The sequence below is a fragment of the Mustela erminea genome, chromosome 6 (assembly GCF_009829155.1).
Source record: "Mustela erminea isolate mMusErm1 chromosome 6, mMusErm1.Pri, whole genome shotgun sequence".
NCBI lineage: Eukaryota > Metazoa > Chordata > Mammalia > Carnivora > Mustelidae > Mustela > Mustela erminea.
The window spans coordinates 59,521,202-59,539,003 of NC_045619.1; positions in this window are offsets into that span (position 1 = coordinate 59,521,202).

The following is a 17,802-nucleotide window of genomic DNA, read 5'->3' on the forward strand; positions in this document are numbered from 1 at the left end:
ACCACATGATACTTGACTCTCTCTGCTTGACTTATTTCACTATCAGAGTCTGACCATTTAGATGAAGTATTAATAATATGACCAGAAATAAAATAATAGAAAAGACATAAGGAAAATATACAAGTTATAGGAGACTGAGTGAATAGTGATCATAAGAAATAAATAGATTTCAGAGAAATAATTCTGTATGAATAAAACTTGTGGAAGCAGCAGCAGTTTGGGACACTAACAAATATGGTTTTGAATTCTGTCACTGACATATTGCAATTAATCCTGCTTGAGTTCCCATTTTCTTATCTCTTAATAAAAAAAGCACATCTTATTTTTACCGGATTCTTTTCATGATGAGTAACAAAGATATATTTAGAAGGCTTTGAATAAATGGAAGGGTTAAGGATTTAGTAATAATGGAGGAAGTGTAAACAACTTTGTTAGATGGTAGGAAATGAAAATTTGCTTATAATACTTTAGGCCTCTCCCATTTTAATTTCTTTATTATTTTGGTAATTGATTAGTTACCAGCACTCTCTAGAAAGTCAAAAAAGAATCCCAGGATTCAAAGCTAAGTCTCAATATTTACAAAGGTAATGAGTCTGTCAGCTATAGGAAGTCAAGTGCTCTTACTGTTTGGTATTGCTAACCTCAAGCCTAACCTAAAGGGACACCTTTCTTGGGGGATAACAGTTCATTTGTCTTCATGCTAACTCCATCAAGGAATTTTCCTGTGCAGAAAACAGCTAGTTTCACTAAGCTCTGTATGTGCAGTGTTTTTTATGTAGTGCACTGACAGCTAGTAACCGAACCTAATCCGTCAAACTCATTTCACCTAAGACCTCAAGTATAACTCCAATTCTGATCCTTAAGGTAAAGGCGTCACTGAAGTACTTAGTTCCTGACCTTTTGTTTTTGAACACATAGTACCCTGGGGTTTGGGGTATGGGAAATGTATATTTCTTTTTTGTACTGAGAAATAGTCATTATTTTTAGGTGTTGCATTTAAAAATATTATGTTTGCCCTAAAATTTTCTTATAATAGCTGCAATGTTGTTCAAGCAGCCTTTGACAGAGATTCTTCTTTGCACTCGAGTAGGTTTACAGTTTAGCAAGCTGCATGCTTTTTATTCATTTTTTGTTTAATGGTTGAATCTTTGGAAAATATTACATTGTTCTTGCTAAGATAAAAATATCAGGTATCTTAATTTTGTTAAGAGTTTCTGAAACTAACCACACGAATTTGGTTGTACAGCATTGCTCTGTTAAAAAAAAAAAACAATTTTTCTAGTTAAGCCACATATTTTTTTATCCCCTTATCTTTTTTCCTCCGTCCCCCATCCTCCACCATCCACCTCCCCTCTGGCAACCACCAGTTTGTTCTCTTCTACTGTGCCATGTATTTTCAAAGCATCTTTGTATGTGTGCAATAGATGTATGATCCTACTTGCTCAGTATTATTTCTGCCAGCTGTTCAAATTTCTAACTATTGAGAAAGCACTAAAACAGGCATTTGAGAACTATTTCTGCACCACAAAGTGGTTGTCCTTTGCTTTTTCATATATTTGTGGGATGATCTGGTGTCTTCTGGGGAACAGAAATCATTTACAAATATAGAAATATTCAGTATACTTACTCTGTGGGCAGGTGCTACTGAATAGCAAAGGGAATGAATAAAAAAAAATACACATTAAAACCAAAGCATATGTCTGTCAATAAGTTAGTTGAAGTTCTTCTGCTGCTTATGATCCTACATCACAACAGTAATACTCCTACTATTTAACTGACTACTATTTTATGTGGAGGAGTTACTAACTTAGGAAGGAAACTTAAGACTTTTGGTCAATGTCTTTAAAAAAAAAAAACCAGCATTATATTATGACAGAATCTTTACTTACGCTAGTTTTAATTTTTTAAGTGGGTGGAGGGGCAAACGGAGAAGGAGAGACAGAATCTTAAGCAGACTCCACACCCAGTATGTAAGCCCCACAAAGGGCTTGATCTCGTAACCCTGAAATCATGACCTAAATCAAAATCAAGAGTCAGATGCTTAACTGACTGGACAGCGCAGGCACACCACACTAGTTCTAACACTCAAAACCACATGATGTACCAACTTTGACATTCAAAATTAGTCTCTAGGAGACTAAGGAGATAAGTTCAGCAAATATTCTCAGACTCAAACTATTCTTAGAATTCTCTTTAAAAAAAATAATAATAAAGACATGATGGGGTGCCTGGGTGGCTCAGTCTATCAAGCATCTGCCTTCGGCTCAGGTCATGATCTGAGGCACCTGGGATCTAGCCCCACATCTCTGCTCAGCGGCATGCCTGCTTCTCCCTCTCCCTTTGTCTGCCACTCCCTCTGTTTGTGCGTTCTCTTTCCTTCTGTCAAATAAATAAATAAAATCTTAAAAAACTCCAACATGATTATAGTTAGCATAAGTCATGTGACAAAATGCTGTCTGCTTAAATTTCTTGAATCTTTTTTTTAAAAATTTTTTATTTTTTATAAACATATATTTTTATCCCCAGGGGTACAGGTCTGTGAATCGCCAGGTTTACACACTTCACAGCACTCACCAAAGCACATACCCTCCCCAAGGTCCATAACCCCACCCCCCTTCTACCAACCCCCCTCCCCCCAGCAACCCTCAGTTTGTTTTGTGAGATTAAGAGTCACTTATGGTTTGTCTCCCTCCCAATCCCATCTTGTTTCATTGATTCTTCTCCTACCACTTAAGCCCCCATGTTGCATCACCACTTCCTCATATCAGGGAGATCATATGATAGTTGTCTTTCTCTGCTTGACTTATTTCGCTAAGCATGATACGCTCTAGTTCCATTCATGTTGCTGCAAATGGCAAGATTTCATTTCTTTTGATGGCTGCATAGTATTCCATTGTGTATATATACCACATCTTCTTTATCCATTCATCTATTGATGGACATCTAGGTTCTTTCCATAGTTTGGCTATTGTGGACATTGCTGCTATAAACATTCAGGTGCACATGCCCCTTTGGATCACTACGTTTGGGTATTTACCCTAAAGATACAAATTTCTTGAATCTTTAAGGGAATAAGATATTTTATTAAGTTTTATGAAACAAGGAGCATATATTTGTGTTTTGATAACGTTTCAATCTCTAAAAAACTTGAAATTTATATGGATGTGAAACTCCGGCATAATGATTATAAGAATAAAAGTAATTATTTGGATAATAATATTTGACCATAATTGTGACTTTCCAACAAATTATAATTATTACTTTCATCAAAGTTCAATTAGAATTTAATATGTTTGATATAAGTTGAAATAAGTATTTGCAGAAGGTCAAATCTGAATTAAGAACATACAACTTCTTAAGTTTTTGTATTTCCAAATTTAAGTGTCTCCTTTACAGGCTTGGGGCACCTGGGTGGTTCAGTTGGTTAAGGGTCCACTCTTGATTTTGGCTCAGGTGATGATCTCAGAGTTGTGAGATTGAGCCCTAGTGGGTCTGCCTGCTCAGTGGAGAGTCTGCTTGAGGTTCTTTCTCTCTCTTTTCCTCTGCCCTCCTCCTCTGCTCTCTCTTGCTCACACTCTCAAAGAAATACATAAAAAAAATTTTAAAAAATAAAGTAAAATAGGCTTAAAGATAGTAAAACATATGTGGAAGTTTTATCCAGTATGTGGGTCATTTTAGAAAATAGTTCAGTTTTTTTTTTTTCAGTAAACATCTACTGTTTAATGAAACACATGAGATTAAAACATTAAAAATCTTTGAACACAGTCACTTACTTTAGGGGGCCCTAAAGATGGTGATATTTGCAATTCAGTTTGTAAGGAAGATGGAAAAGTCTGTACTGGGCTAAATCACTTGGTAAATTTTCTCCAAATCATGGCTCAGTAAAATTTTTTAATTTTTTATTTTTTATAAACATATTTTTATCAGACCTGTACCCCTGGGGAAATTTTTTAAAAAATAATGTTCAAATGCCATCTTGACAATTAGTATGTTCTTCATTGTTCCTAGACAACATCTTTTTTTTTTTTTTTAGTGCCGGTCTCTGCATCACAAGAGAATAAAAGTACCTGCCTCCCTAAATAAGTAAACTCATTGATTTCTTGGTGACTCTTCAAGGGAATTCGAAAATGAATAATTCAGTCAATTAGTTGGGTCTTTTTCTTTATGACAAAGTATTAGCTGAGTGATCTTTTATAGATAAATAGAATATTATTTCAACTGAATAAACCCATTATTTTGGCCTCATATTCAATACAACCTCAGAGTTCCTCACTTACATATAAATATGTACCTTTAAACTCCTCCTCAATACTAGTTTTCTAATTGGCAGATTTCAGATTTTTTTCACTGCAATTTTGCCTGGCTAGGTATAGTTTCAACCTTTACTCCAGGTCAGCCTTATTCGCAAGCTAATTAAATGATCTAAGATATTTTGAAGGCAGTGGGGAAAGACCTTGTTGACCCAAAATATTTTGCTTCCCACTAGCTATGATCCTTAGTTTTCCATTCGCAGATTCATTTTTATAGGTCACAGCTAGGTTCTGTGAGAACTATTTATTATCAAGTACGTATCTGTAATATAATAAATGTGTTGAGAGACTTTTTTTTTTTTTTTTAAGCAAACAGAGTACTGGGGAAACAAAGAATAACAGTGTTCCGCTCTCAAAGAACTCACAATATAATGAGGAAGAAAAACTTTAAGTGGATAACTTAAACATTTACCCATTACTGTAGGAACACAGAGGAGACTCACTTATTACAACCTGTGCCTGAGGGCTAGATTGGGGAAGACTGGAAGATGTGACCCATGATATCTAGGCTCTTAAAGATAAGCAAAAGCTTGCCTGGTGTCAAGGTATGTATGTATGTATGTGTGAGAGTGCACTGTGAGCAGAGAAGCCGGGACAGATGGATGACAGAGGGATGAAATGCGTTCCAGCCAAATTCCAGTAACTCATATTAATATGCTTTCAAAAGGCATGAAGTAATATTGTATCTCAGGGAGTGAATGAAAAAGTCATAGAATTCTAAGAAGACAGTAGTAGGAAAAGAAACGAGGCTGAATGGGTGAGGGTATTGCAGGCTTTCTATTTCATGCTAGGGATTATGGCCTTTATCCTGTAGATGACAGAGCAACATTAAATCAGTATAATGACAAGGTTAGATTTGTAGTTCAGATCAGTCATTTCAGCAAAAATGCAGAGAAATGAATTTCAGGAGGGTTAGTCTAGAGTGTGGGAGGTACTGGTTATGAGGCTATGGCGACACTCCAGCCTTGAATAATAGCAATGGTAAAATGTAAAGAGAGAGGATGACAAATTTGAGAGGTGAAAAGCCAGCCATGTTTTCTTTCCACCATTAACCTTTTAGTGTAAATTGATTTGTTAGATTAGAGGAGCACAGGACACGGAGAAGTTAAACACTGTGCGTGTGAAGGACTAGTGGTGAAGATTAAATGGGTTAATACAACATGGACAGTGCCCTAAATTGTTTGCTACTGTTATTATTATTATCACAGGGCAAGGAAGAGTAAAAAAATATGAATGAGTTATTGACCTCAACAGACAAGTGTCAGTGGAGAGCTGCACTCATGGTCTGGATCCTGGGGACATGGATCTCGTAGAAGGACATGTGCTGAAAGGGAAGAGATGTCAGAGAAGTAGTCATAGTATCTGTGGACAAATAGAAACTGTCTTATAGGATAAAACTAGTACTTTAAGGGAACACAGCATAAGCAGGGAGTGCTTTGAGTCATTTCATGTTGAGATAAAAAAAGATGTTTAGATAAGTCATTGCTTCTGCCTCTTCCCTAAATTGCATCAGGATGCTTTCAGAACCCCCTGAAAGTAAGTGTCATTGTGTTCTGTCTTCTCTTGCCATGCTCTGAAAGTACACAACGAAGATGCAAGAGCATGTGGACAGAAATCCATAGATGGGCCACGTGTACATTCCATCAGCATTTTGCTTTGCTCAAGGATTTTTGTTGGACCTAAAAAAAACTCTGATCTGTTTGGAAAGAGGATTTGCATTTGCAAATAGATTTGCAGGCAGATCCAACAAGCAGCATTTTGCCATTTGCAAATCCACTTGAAACATCTGGGTCCCTGTCTGGCCCCCAAATTTTTATATAAGTGGACGACCCTAGGATCATAGTTTGGACATGATTTTAAAAATCAAGATAAATGCTAAGTAATTTGCATAATTTTCATTTTGAAAGCACATCCTGTAATGTTAACAAAGTAAAAGGACATACAGAAATGAAGCTTCTTCTGTTAAAGAAGAATTAAATAAAAGAAATCAATAAAGAAAAACAATAAAAGCACCTTGACTTTGTTAACTGGAGAAAACTGTGTGTCATTTCGGTGAAATAAGCTTTCTAATGAGAGTTTTACTTTAGACTAAGATTCTACCTATTCTCCTAATGATAAAAGGCATAAAAAACTGTATTGACTACTTATTTATTATGGATCTGAAGTTATATCCTCTATATAACTTTTTTTATAAATAAAGCAGTGAGGTTCTTCTCTAGTTTTAAAGAGTATTATAATATAGTCAATATAAGATTTACTCAGACTAAATTTATACTGTACCAGTAGACTATAAGAATTCCATTAATGCTCCACTGATATCATCAATGAAGAAAAAGGCAAAATGGATGCATTGCTTCTGCTCCACTGGGTCTGTAATGAAGCAACATTATAGCAGCTGCTATCTTTTTAAACAGCTTTCAGTTTTTGTTGTTGTTGTTTTTTGTTTTGTTTTATTTTTCTCAAGGTATCACTTGGTATATGGCAAGAATCTCCAAAAAAATATCTTTTGAACTTGTGGTTCTTCCATTTAATTATTTGCATTATTATTATTATTATTTTTGAGAACCATGGAATTCTACTCACCACTGAAGCACTGTGCAGTAATTTGAAATGTACAATGGAAATTTCAGAGAGAAAAGCAGAGTTTGAGATTGATACTGCCAAAAGCATTTATGCCAATGAATCCTAATATTTTAGGAATGTTGTCCTTTAGAACCGTCTCACTGCCTTTAGTGATACCACAGAGAACCTGCTAAAGGAGTGGAAACCTCAATTTTTTTTCTTGGTTTAAAAAAAAAAAAAGTATATGGAGCTTTCTACAATGGCACAATTAAAATTTTGCCAAACTGTCAAACCATGGTGATAAATTGGATTCCTGGCCAGTTAACCCGTTCATTTCAGCTGTTGGCATGACACTGATTATCATTACCAAATCTATCATGCAGCAGTTTACCCTGCTAAGGTGGCCTAAGTTAACAGCCAGGTCTTTTGAAGTTAGTTTAGTGTGTGTGTGTGTGTGTGTGTGTGTGTGTGTGTGTGAGAGAGAGAGAGAGAGAGAGAGCGAGAGAGAGAGAGCGAGAGAGATTTGACAACTCACACAGAGAGAGAGAGAGAGAGAGAGAGAGAGATTTGACAACTCACACACATCCACCCCAAAGGACAGGAAATATTTCAAGGCTAGGATTTTTAAGTGAGGGAATTTACAGTTCTGAAATCATGATGCCATGGACATACACATTAATAAGAGTAATGGGCAACACATGTAAAGAAGTAAAAGAAAAATATGATGAATACACTAAATTAGCTGCCAAAAAAGAAAAAAAGGAATAAAAAACAGTGCTTGAACAATGATCACACTTAAGCTACCTTTCTAAAATGTAACCTCTGAAAGGTGTAGTTTTAGTTTTTCATGGTGTAACAATATTTGGCACATTATAGATACTCAGAGAGTACTATCATTATTTTCAACCATATTTCTCCTGAATTCCCAAATATTGCATTGATTTCTCATGGGGCAATACTCTTAGAAGATCTAGTTTAGAATTAGGATGCCCAATAATGACTCTTCCTTGACTCTTTTATCCACTAAAACCCCTGCTGTACTCCCACGTGAACTCTGACAATAAAGACATTATTTCAGTGAATGGTACCACCATTTATCTATTGCCAACATCAGCCACTTGGATACCATCCTGGATTCCTTCTTTGTACTCTACATCAAATCAGACACCCTGACCTATTAATTTTCCATCTAACACAGCTTTCTATCCCATCCATTATCCCTCACCATTATGTCTCCCTTTATGTTTTAGGCTCTCAGTACTTTTCCCTTTGATCCTTGATTATTCCATTTGACTATACATCAAAAGTTTACCTTTCTTAGTCTTGTTCATTTCCTTCTAATTCATTCTTTACACTATTGTCAATGACCTTTCTAAAATGTCAAACTGAATATGTCACTTTTTGTGTGTGTGTGTGTGTGTGTTTTGAATATGTCACTTTTTATGTTAAAAGGTATCAATGGTTTTTCATTACATTAAAGATTAAACCAGAATTCTAGCTTATGCCAGGCTCTTCATGAGCTGCCTTCTTGGCTCTCTCCCAGAATTACCTTTTCTCTACTCTTCTTGGTTCTACACCAAACTACTTGCAGTTTCTCATATGTGCCATGTTTTACTTGCTTCTTTGCTTTTGTATGTACTATTTCTTATGCATGGAATGTTTTTTGTCCTCCATGATCAAGTCCAACACTCTACTACCCAACACAGGCATCACCTCCTCTATGAAGTGTTCCCTGATCTTCATGCTCTAGGTTTGGTTTCTATGATCATCCAGTGTATACTTTCAGCTTAGCATTCATCACAAAATGCTAATTTGCTTGTTTCTTTTACGGGGAAATGAGCTTGCTGGTCATGGTGAATGTGGCTTAAATCTATCTCCAACACCTTTTGTTGTGCTTGATTTGTGGAATCATTCATTCATTCATTCACTCACTCACTCATTCAACAAATATTAATTGAGGAGTTACTATTTGTCAGCGATTGAAATGGAGTTACTATTTGTCAGTCATTGAAATAAGCAATGTACAAGCTCTTATGTTATGGGTTAACTTCTGTTTCCCAAATCTCAAGTAAGCTTCTTTGGTTGGCAGTACATTATATATACTGTCACACACCATATTTGGGAAAAGTTAGAGCTATCCATGATTCCTCTGGAAAAGGACAACTGGAGGATTTGGATTTGGAACTCTCCTATACTCTGTACCATGCTCCTAGGTTCCATGCTTTGTTGATTTCAATCATTTTTTTTTATTTTACTCTTTCATTGTAATAAACTATAAACATGAGGACAACTTTAAATCACTTCTGAGTCCTTGCAGCAAATTACTGAATCTGGAGGTGCTCTGGGGAACTTCCAAACTTTCATATCATGTCACAAATGAGGATGGTTTTGGAAACTCCTCAACTTTTCAAGGGTTAAGAAATGTAGAAGGTACTTTAAATATTTATGAACATTACTCTGCCTGCCACTACCCCCAACAGTCTATTTTCCACACAGTAGCTGCATCCTTTAAAAATGTAAATCATTTTGCTTATCTGCTCAAAACTCTCCAAAGACTTCTAGCTTATATAAGATGAATCACAATGTGTTAATATGGATTACAAAGGACATGTTTAATATGACCTCTTCCAAACTGCTTGATCTCAGAGCCAATTGCTTTCCTTGATCATGTACCAGTTATAGCCCAACTGGCCTTCCTTGACCATGCTCTGTCTTAGGGATTTTGAGCTTGCTGCTCCCTTTGCCCTTAATATTTTTTTCACTGTTTTCCCATGTATCATTTTTCCAGTACTTTCTCCAGTACCTCCTACTTTAATGTGCTCCTTAAATTCCTATAATAATTTTCATAGGGCTATACCCCATACAAGCATCATTTTATTAATGCAATTTTCCATTGCCCATCTGCCTGATCATATGGTCAAACCATTGGCCACCACTTTATGAATCAGTAAAAACCTAAACATAGTGGGCTTTTATCATAATTCAATTCTCCCATCACTTACAAGGAAAACAGGATGTAAATCATTTCTCTGAACTGATTTTATCTTACCTTCTTTAATCAGTTTTTGCACCTACTGGCCTTAGTGCTACAGTATTCCAAATAGGATGCTGTTTCTCCACCTTGGAACTGCCACTTATACACCAAGCAGCTTGTTGTTGGTCAGTAGAGACTTGTTCATAGGGTATTATAAGATTATAAGATCTGGCAGCTGCTCAGGTGGCTCCAAAGTCAGTCTGAGGGAAAAAGAGACTACCTATCTGAGAATATGATGAGTCCTACTTGCACTCCCTTGGCAGATTGTGTCTACACAAAACATTTCTATTTTATTATGAAATTCTAGACACTGCCCTCTCCATGAAAGTCTTTCTCCAAAAGTACCTAAGACATTAAGGCTCTTTCAGTTTTTAAGATTATTTTATGTCTTTCAGTCATAGGAACAATTTCGATTAATGTCCAATAGCAAGCTCAGATTTGTTACCCAAATAACTATACTATGTAGTTACATAATCATTAGAAGGAGGAAAATATCATCAGAAAAAAAAACAAGAAAATTCACCTAGGCAAAAAGGTCTAAAAAGGCTTCCCTGAGAAACTGAAACATATGTTGATGTCAGATTATCTTAGCCAGATAAGGAAGACTGTCTCAGGCAGAAGAAATACTGTGTGCAGAGACCCTGAGCTAGGAGAAAGCTGGGCACGTTTAAGCATCTGAAACAATAGTCCTAGTATAGTGAATCTGGGAGAGTGGGTCAAAATGAAGTCAAAGAGATACAGAAAGCTATGGGTTTTGGGAATCTAATATTTTTATGCTTGTCTATAAGCAACTTATTTTATGTACATTGTAATATTTTTTAAAAACCCATATACTTTGAAAGAGAGAGAGAGGCAAAATTAGGGAGTTTGTACCAAGGAACAAAGGAAATATTTCCTAGATGTTATTTCTCTTCTCCATAGTAGACACATTTATATGTAACCCTGGTCAGAGAGAGAGAGAGAAAATTTTGCAAGACCAAGGATACTGCAGATTCTCCTGGTGGTTAATGTGACTCTAGAAACTTTGTAGAATTGAGGAAGGGCTACCTTTTTAAAACATGAAGCTGGAAGTGTGTCTCTTAAAGGACAAATGTGTCTCTTAAAGGACAAAGAAAAATTTGAGACAAAAATGTGATATGAAATGGATCATTTGTGTTTATTACTTATGTTTTTCCTTTGAACTTCCTTGTGACTGAAAAACACATAGGAAAAATGAGTAATAAAAGAAAAAAAAAAGAAAAAAGAAGAAAAAATGTCAAGTCTTCTTCAACTTTGAAATCTAAACATTTCTATATATTTCACCTTTAGCTATTATAATGCTCATTAGTCAAAATGAATTATCAGTGAAAATAAAGTTATCACTATTTAAGTCAATCTGATAAATTTATTATGTGGTAGAAGTTATGCTAAATATCATTCTTCAAACAAACTGAAATTCTCTAAAATTATGGCTTTGAAAACATAGGTCTCTTAGGCATGGTTACCTTGGAAGTCCATGGCTGTTTTCCTCTCAAACTTTATTACCCAAGGAACCTGATTCTCTAATTCATATACACATCAATTAATTGCATATAGTTTAATTTCACTCCTTTAATAAACTAGTTAGTAAACATGTTACATGAATGTTAGGTTTTTATATCATTCCCCCCAAAAAGTAGAAAGATTACAAAAGCAAAAGAAAAACTAGTAAATAGCTTCTTAAAAATAGGATATTATAGAATAGAGTGAAGGACAAAAAGAAGATAATGTGAAATGAAGCATTTTTATATGTAGTACAATTAATAATCAAGCAATGATTAGTAGAGCAATAGCCCTAAATGCATTCATTTATTCCACAAATGTTTATTGAATAACTACTATTTGCCAGATACTGATCTAGGCACATGAGTTCAATCAGAGACCCATAAACAAAGATTACTGTCTTTGTGGCGATTACATTCTAGTGTGCAGGGAGAACCAATAAATAATATCTATTATTTTAGAAAGTAAATTATGTATTATGTTACAGAATAATACATGATATGGGGAAAAAAAAAAGAGAGAGAGAGAGAGCATAATACAAGGATATGGAATGCCAGAGAAGGGATGTTGTCAGGTAGAATTTTAAATAGTTGGTAAGGATAAACTACATTGAGACGGTGACACTGGAGCAAATATTTGAAGGAGGGAATTCCAATGATGGAATGAATAAGTCACAGGAATAAAAGGAACAGCATAGGAAATAGAGTGAATGGTATTATGATAGTGCTGCATGGTGACCAACAGCAGCTACACTTGTGAGAAAGTATAATGTATAAACTTATTGAAAAACTATGTTGTGTACCTAAAACTAATGTAACCTCATGTGTCAACTATACTTCAAAAACAAACAGCAAACAATTAATTGAAGGAGGAAGAAATTAGTTATGTTTATACCTTGGGAGAAGAATATTTCAAACTATTAGAATAAACAGTCCAAAGGCCCTAGGATGGTTAAATTGGGGAGCAGAAGAGAGGACGTATAACCAGAGTGAGAACGGTAGGGGGTGGAGACAGGTCATAGAGGTCCAAATCATTCACGTTCTTGGATCTCTTTGTAAGAACCTTGGACTTAACTGAGAGTCATTTAAAGAGCTAGTGGGAGGTTTGAAGGAGAATACAGAACATCGCTTATGCCTTAAGGAATCACTTCGGCTGCTGTGTTAAAAATAGATTGTGGGAGTACAACACAGGAGGAAGCAAGAAAACCAGTCAGGAGTCTGGTGGTTAGTGTTATGTGTAAACTTGGCGAGGCTATGGCACCCGGTTATTTATCCAAATACAAGCCTAGATGTTACTGTGAAGGTATTCTGTAGATGTGGTTAGCACCTACAATTCACTGACTTTCAGTAAAAGAGATTACCCTCAATAATATGGGTGGGCCTCATCTATATAGCTGATGGCCTTAAGAGCAAAGATTGAGATTTTCCAGAGTAGAAGCAATTCTACCTTGACACTGCAGCATCAACTCCTGCCTGAGTTTATAACTCACTAGTCTGTTCTGCAGATATTTGAATTTGCCAGCCCTACAACTGTGTGAGCCAGTTCCTTAAAATAAATTATAGATATATATGGTTATGGATCTAGATATAGATAGATGGGAGAGAGAAAGGACAGAAACAGTCAATAGAATATATAAATTTATGTATGATGTACACACACATATATATATGTTTATATATGCATTCACATATATGTCCTATAAGTTCTGTTTTTCTAGATCATCCTGACTGAACATGATGCTATTGGCAATAATATTTGCAAGATATAATGGTGGCTGGGAGCAGGGCAGTAATGGTGTCGGTGGTAAAATCATCCCATTTTGAATTTATATACTGACACTGATGTCCATAGAAAGTACTCTAAGTATCATCTTCAGAAGTAATTCAGCTGAAGTCTGGGAATAATTTACTATGACATACAATTCCATCTTTTTTTCCTGGAAGGTTAAAGTTAGACAGTCTGGCATTTTCTAGACTATCCTTTGAAAGACATTCGGCATCTATACAGAATTGGTAGTCCTTCTCCCAGACCCCCACCACTGCTGTGTGAAAGGAAGGGGATGGGGCCAAAGGTATAACTTAAGGATGTCAACTATTACTTATTGAACAAGAACCTGCATACACGATGCCAGTGATGTGATTAATCATTCTCTGGTACAAAAAGAAGGTCGTTCATGTTGAAATTTTGATTTATGTGTGCTCTTGCATTATCTCCTAAACCCTAGCCACTTGCCAGCATGCACACTGTAATGAGTTTGGCATTTGTGTAGGACTTTAGAAACATTAAATAATGAATCCCTCTAGAACATCTCCTTGTATTACTATATCCTACTCATTTTTAAGTGAGGAAATAGAGATGGTATATAATTTGACTAAATCCTCATATCAGGTTGGTAAAGTGGAGGGGTAGAAATAATTAAATGTGTTCAAATATTATCTTATGGAATCATTTAACATGCCTCACAGTGCCCAAGTAGACACCACAGATCTAAATAATTGAAGATTCCAAATTTATCAAGGAAATTAAGGGTGTAGGATGAGTTTCAGAGGAGTTACTCTTTTTTTATTTACTAGCATTAATATCATCCAGTGTTCCTTATGGCTTAGCTATAACCCACCAGGTATTATTATTTTTTTAAATTTTTCTTTTTTTAAGATTTTATTTATTTATTTGACAGAGAGAGATCACAAGTAGGCAGAGAGGCAGGCAGAGAGAGAGTGAGAGAGAGAGGGAAGCAGGCTCCCTGCTGAGCAGAGAGCCTGATGCAGGACTTGATCCCAGGACCCTGAGATCATGACCTGAGACGAAGGCAGTGGCTTAACCCACTAAGCCACCCAGGCACCCCTACCTCCAGTTATTATTATACTCACTGATAATATGATAACTTTTTAATGGATCATAACTTACATACAAATTTTAACCTCTTTCTTTAAAATGTTAATGTACTAAATTTGAGAAAATTTTTTGTCATTTTAAAAAATGTATCTCTGATATGCAATTAAAATTCTTTGCTCTTCTAACATGGTAAAATGCCTTGTAGCTCTCGTGTTTGGCTTTGATCACCAAATACTAGTAAACATATCTGTGTGTCTGCAACTTTGCAAAGCTATGTTGTAAACCAAAATGTTATAGTAATAATCTATGTGAAGTTGGCAGCTACTGAGATATTAAAATAGATTTTCTTTAAAAAGCACCAAGTTCTTTCAAGCTGCTAAAGCACCTTATAGTGCAGAGAAAAAAAAATTTACATAACCATAATAGGTCAGGCAAAGAACCCAAGATTTTTGCTGGGGAAAAAAGGATCCTGGAGCATATGCTGATCTAGATCTGCTTGGGTTTTGGTTTGATCTACTACTCAGGTTTGGTGGTGAACAAATCTAGCTCCATACTTTTGCAAGGCAGACAGTCATTAATATGTTTACCACACAAAGCAGGGACCTTGGACGACTTTGTTCTTAGGATAACTGTGGAAAAACAAGAAAAACAAACCAACCGATCTGCTCCTCGCCCCTTTTAAGATGACTGCAAAAAAAAATTACCTTGGCACTGAATAGGGTATGAGAAAAACATATTTTTTTAAATGTCCTGGAGAAGTTGTCACTTTGTGCTGGACTTCACACAGATTTGAGCCTTGCTCACATCAGCTAGAGGGACAGAAAACTCTTAAGCTTCACCTTTGTTTGTGATGCTCCTAAGTTGGAAGTGCCCCCTGGTGCCCAGCAGAAGCAAATGCAAATCCACCACAGTAAGGCTCTATCTGTATTTTAGGTTTCCAAATAAGTTCACCAGTGTATAATGATGAAAAGTAAAAACTAACTAGGCACCAAGGAAACAAAGCATCCAAAGGAGAAACAAGAGAAATGGACTTGAAAATACCACAGGTTTAGGAAATATCAAATGTAAACAAGCATTAAAAATTATATTTAAAGTTTTGAAGAAGAAAAAGATAAGCTTTAAAATATCTTTAGGGTAAAGGAACAAAAATTAACAGAATTGAAAAAGAGTCAAATATAATACCAGGTATGAAAAGAAAACCAATTAAAATTAAAAACTCAACAAGAGCAGCTGTACCAGATGAAGCACAGCTAGAGAGATAATTAGTGACTGGGAAGATGGGAAATAGTATCCAGGATGCAGGATGGAGAGATCCATGCCCCCCACACCAAAAAAAAAAAAAAAAAGGGGGGGGAGGGGGGCAGGGGGACCATCTTGATAAAATAGAAAACATGGTAGCCAGAATGAGAATGCTTAATATTGTCTATAATGAAACTCCACAAGGAGACAAGATAAGGAATGAGGTGAGGCAACACTGGCAGTGATAACAGATTAGAATTTCTGGGATTAATCACAGACATAAACCAATCCAGATTTAAAAAGGACCAACACATCTGCAATAGGATACTGACACATATTGTAGTGAAACTAGAAAACATCAAGACAAATAAAACAAAATTAAAAACAGCTAGAGAAAAAGAACAGTTACCTTCTGAAGACTGTTAACTGACTTCTTGAAAGATAATGGAAGCCCAAACACAGGAGAATTATATTATCAACATATTTTTTAAAAAAAGAAAAAGTAAGAAATAATAATATGGAGCAACTGAAATAGAAGAGAAACAAACATACCAGGTATAGAACAGAAAAAAGACAAAATAGAATTATAGATCAGCATTTACAGCACATTTAAACAAATTCAGTGTCTACTTAAAAAAATGAAGATTGCATGACTAAATTTAAAAAGATTGTATGATATCAACTAGAGTTGCATGGATATATGAAGAGTGAGAGAAAAAGGAAAAAGAACATATGCTGTGAAAATGCTAATCAAAGAAAACTGATATGGTTATATAAATATCAGAACTAAATACACCTGAAGGCAAACATTTTTTGATTGACCCATCTATAATCAATATTAAAATATTAATTGTGAAAATATGTGATGTCAAACATGACAGGAACAAAGAGAAACAGACAAATCATTAATCTTTGGGAGATTTTAAATATGTTTTTCAATAAATAGGAAAAAATAGATGAATCATTAAAGATAAAGAAATCCTGAATAACAAAAACATAGACTGGATATCTGTATCTCTCTCTCTCTCTTTCTCTCTCTCTCTATATATATGTATATATACAGATATATGCACACACACAAATAATGCACATATATACATACAAATAATATATACATTATATATTCATATTAAAATGCCATTTCTAATAACTGGAAAATATGCAGTCTTCTTTTAGCATTGTTGGAACCGTTATGAAAACTAACCTTTTTCTGGGCAAATTTCATGTAATTACTAAGAACTGAAATAACGGTAATTAAGCTAGAATTAAATAGAGAAAAGATAACTGAAAAATTGTTCTTTTATTTGAAAATTAAGAATTAGACTTTTTTAAAAAAAAGATTTTATTTATTTATTTGACAGAGACACAGCAAGAGAGAAAACACAAGCAGGGGGAGTGGGAGAGGGAGAAGCAGGCTAATTAATACCATAGAAAACATACAAGAAAAAGGATAAAAAAAGTCAAAATTGTTTTTTAAAACTACTACTTAAATTGATTACCCCTCAGATTAGACTAATTATGACAAAAGAGAGAAGACCCAGTAAAGTTACTGTCTCTTAGTCAATCTCTCTCTCTCTATATATATAGAGAGAATAATATAAAACAATACTGAGAACATTTCTCCAGATCCTATAGATATTAAAGAGATATTAAGATTCATATGAATAACTTAATGATTATGTTTACACTTTTAGATAATGTAGATAAAGTTTTGGAAAAATATAATTATTCAACAGTGATTCCAGAAAGGAGAGAGAAGGTAAATAGTATATACATAGACACTAAGAAATTAAATCATTAATCAAAAATGTTTCCACAATGAAACCAGTTCCAGATGTCTTCATTAATGGATTCTACCAACATTCAAAAAAGAAATAATTCTATCTTCTCAAACTCTTTCAGAAAATAGAAAAAAACATAACATGGCCCAACTCATTGTAACAGGTCAATACAACCTTGACGAAAAACTTGACAAAGATATTTCAGGAAAAGTAAGATAATGCTACTTTCATTCATGCATACAAATGCAAAATTCCTAAACCAAATATCTATCTGCAAACTAAATTCAGAAATATCTGAAAAAATAATACTGCATCATCTTCTGGATGATGTACAGGGATGTACTGCAGTTCACTAACTACTTAAAGCTAACACAGACTATAAGGGTGTAAAGACTATGGTCCCCAACAATACTGCCCTTACTCCAGACACCTGCAATACATGCAGGGTTCTGGATTTCACAAACCCACACTTCTGACTGACTGGCTATAAATTTGGAGGTTTCCAAAACCCCTGTCAGGG